Source organism: Hibiscus syriacus, unplaced genomic scaffold (genome assembly GCF_006381635.1).
Source record: "Hibiscus syriacus cultivar Baekdansim isolate YM2019G1 unplaced genomic scaffold, ASM638163v2 tig00003454_pilon, whole genome shotgun sequence".
NCBI classification, from domain to species: Eukaryota; Viridiplantae; Streptophyta; class Magnoliopsida; order Malvales; family Malvaceae; genus Hibiscus; species Hibiscus syriacus.
This window is the reverse complement of record NW_024061972.1, coordinates 3,435,888-3,439,857: the sequence shown is the minus strand read 5'-3', so window position 1 is coordinate 3,439,857 and position 3,970 is coordinate 3,435,888.

The following is a 3,970-nucleotide window of genomic DNA, read 5'->3' as shown; positions in this document are numbered from 1 at the left end:
TGTTTCATTACTTCTTCCTTGATTTGCAACAACATTTCTGGTCTCATTCTTCTGAGCTTTTGTTGAACCGGTTTATATTCTGGATTGATTGGAAGCTTGTGTATCACTATATCTGTGCTCAAACCAGGCATATCTTGATAAGACCAGGCAAAGATATCTTTGAACTCTTGAAGGAGATTTACCAATTCTTGCTTTATCTGGACTGTCAGAGTAGTACCAATTTTTACCTCTTTTATTTCTTCATCTGTTCCCAAATTCACAGTCTCAACCTCTTCCTTGTGGGGTAGAATTTGTTTGTCTTCTTTTTCTACCAATCTTAATAGTTCAGTAGGAACATCACATTCCAGTTCATCCTCACAACCATTGATTTCTTCCAGACATATAGGATGCTCTAAATTTATCACTTGATTAAATTTAGGAATACACATGCTATTAACACGGTGACACCTGCAAATTTAAGTCGGACATATTTCCGAAAGAATATAGTAAATTTATGAAATAAATAAATGTAAAAATGTAAGAAAATGTAAAGAATGATTGCCATATGAAAATTTTAAAGAAAATTTCTTATATTTAACATAATTTCCTTTACAAAATAACAAAAAGTTTTTCATATTTTTGAGCTAAACATAAAGATTAGTTCTGAATATTACTCTGCATTAATATTAAAAACTATAGGAAGATCTTCAGTGGTCCAATTGGTGAGTGTTTCTCCAGGAAGACATGGTCGAATCCTATCCAAGTACTTGCCAGTCTTGTTGTCATTCATGATCATGTTGACAAATAATCCATTCATAGCTTCTTCAACTATGTCTTGATCTTTTGTCAACTTCTCTTCTTTAAAGGCTTCAACAAGCTGCTGTTCTACATTAATTGTTCCCCCTGATCTGAATGTTGTCTTCAACTGTGGGAAAGACATGTGTTTCCAAAGGATTTCTCCTCCTTTCAATTTTATCTTTCTGTCTTCACATCTTCTTTTCATCTCTTTGTTCTTTTGCTGAAAATTAGGCTTAAACCCTAGCCCAAAACGGTCTTTTTTCATCTTTATACTGATAGGAAATGAAATCCCTTGAAGATTCTTTCCTAAACCTCTCCCAGCTTTAGCTCCGATGCCTAAAGTTTGTTGTACCGTCATCTTGGTGCAATCAGACAATCTGGGATATGGAATTTTGCTTCCTTCTGCAATAAAAGTTGCATTTACAAATTCAAGAGCTCGAAAAGAGCATTCAAGAGCATCATCATTGGTGTCGATATATGGGATATCGCTTGTTACAGACGCAATGATTTCTTCTTCAGCACTGACACATATTAGTTGTCCCTCCATCACAAATTTCAATTTCTGATGTAATGAAGAAGGAACGGCTCCTGCTGAATGAATCCATGGCCTCCCTAATAGACAATTATATGTGGGGTGGATGTCCATCACCACAAAGTCAATGTTGTACACGACTGGGCCGATTAACAACGGTATTTCCATTTTCCCAAGCACTTCTTTTTGAGTACCATCAAATGCTCGCACCACATTCTGATAACTCTTCATGTGTGATTGATCCAGAGGCATTCTTTGAAGTGTGACTAGAGGCATTAAATTGAGAGCAGACCCATTGTCAATCAATACTCCTGGCAACACATGACCATGACAATGTGTCGTGATGTTCAAAGCTTTTACTGACCCTATTCCGCCTTCTGGTATTTCATCATCCGTGAACGTTATGTAATTGTCAGCGGCTATATGTCCCACAATTCTGTCAAGTTTATTGAGGGATATATCTTCGGGGATAAATGTTTGATTGAGAATTTTCATCAAAGCATTTCTATGTGCTTCTGAATTCATCAAGAGATCAAGAATAGAAATTCTCGCTTGTTGTTTGTGTAGTTGTTCAACCACACTATACTCACTATGTTTCAGGAATTTCAAAAATTCTTGAGCTTGTTTTTCTGTCACAGGCTCATTAAATGCTAGAAGGGATTCATCCTCAAATACCTTCTGAGGTATTGCCATGGCTTTTCCTTTTGCTTTCACTTGTTCTGAAGCATTGGATGTTTCGGGAGAGTAACATCTCCCACTTCTTGTAAAGAAACCGACTTCGCTCACTGCTTCAGACGTCGATGTTGTACCCAAACTCTGTATTTTCTCTTCTGTTTTTTCTAGAGAAACAGATCCTCCTACCATTGAAACATTGGTAGTATAATTCCAAGGTACCCTGCGGGTATCTTTGTATGGAAATGGTAGAGGAGTGGTGATAACTACTTTCGGTTTTATTGGTGCAGGAATCACCGTAGATGATTTCACATTAATGATCACAGGATCATTTATTCTTTGACTAGGTTTGGAATCCTCTGATGAGCAAACATCATCTTCTTTTTTCCCTGGTTCTTCTTCAAAGAATTCTATTTCTCTGTTGTTCATCAATTTTTGCACCAAATCCCTAAATTTAGTACATAGTTGGATTTTATGCCCTTTCTCCTGATGATATTCACAATAATTCTTACCTTCATTCTGCTTTGGCCTGAATTGTTGTGGAATTATACCGGCTAAAGAAAGTTGTTGGAATATCCAAACAAACGGAGATTTAATTTCAGAAATGTCAGTCTTTGCTTTCCTTCTGTTCTCTTCCTGAATTGCATTCACGTTTTTATCTCCATGATTTGGCAATGGATGATTTGATGCAGATGGTGTATTGAATTCCAACTTCCCAGTGTTGATCAAATTTTGAACCACCCTTTTGAATGCTAAACAGTTTTCAATGGAATGACCTGTAATTCCTTCATGGTAAACACAGTGTGCCTTTGTATCATACCAAGGAGGGAATGGTGGTTGCATGGGAACCAAGGGATAAGGCCGTATAACATCTGCTTTTAACAGCGAATCATAGATCTCTGCATACGGTACTGGTAAAGGTGTAAAAGACAACCTTTCATTTTCTTTTCGAGATCCTCTAGAATCTGCTCGATTAGTGTTTGTTTCCTCTTTCTTAACCCTTGGCTGGGTTATTGTAACACTTTTCGATGAATCTTTGCTGTAAGAATTGGCATTGTTGACTTCATTCTCCTTTTTCCGGTACGTAGGTCTTTTGGAACTAGACCCATCATTTGATTCAATCTTGCCACTTTTCAAGACATTTTCAATTAATTCTCCAGAAATGACCAAATCTGCAAAATTTCTGGTTGCATTCCCCATTAGATGGTTTAAATAATGAGCCTTCAATGTATGGACAAACATTACTGTGGCCTCTTTTTCTGACAAAGGTGGTTGAACTTGGGCTGCAGTGTCACGCCATCTCTGGGCATACTGTCTGAATGTTTCGTTATTCTTTTTCTCCAAGTTTTGGAGAGTCCATCTATCAGGGACCATGTCTGTCACATGGCGGTACTGCTCTAAAAATGCTTTAGCCAAATCTTTCCAAGATCTAATGTTGGCTTTGGTCAATTGAGTATACCATTTTAAAGCCGGTCCTGTCAGACTATCCTGAAAGCAGTGAATTAACAATTTCTCGTCCTTCACATATCCTGTCATTCTTCGAAAAAACATAGTAATGTGGGATGAAGGGCATGTAGTACCATTATATTTATCAAATTCGGGAGCCTTGAACTTAATGGGAAGGATTAAGTCTGGAACCAAACTCAACTCACTAGCATCAAACCCATAGAACGATTCAGTTATTTCCACGGATTTCATTCGTTCTTCTAAGCTCTTGATCTGTCTGGTCAGTTCTTCATTTACTTTTTGTTTCTCATTCAGCTCATTCAAATCTGGGATCAAATGCTCAGTATTCATATCTCCTATTTTCACCTCTGATATAAGCGGAATTTTGCTTGAAGAGGCAGGATCCACTTGTTGATCTTCATGTGGTTTGGCTTCTTGTAATGCAGATGTACGAGCATTGATTTGTATAGGTATAGTACCAGAGTGATAAATTGGTTCTGGTGGAAAACCTAGAGGATATATGGGTTCTTGGTCAAAAGATAC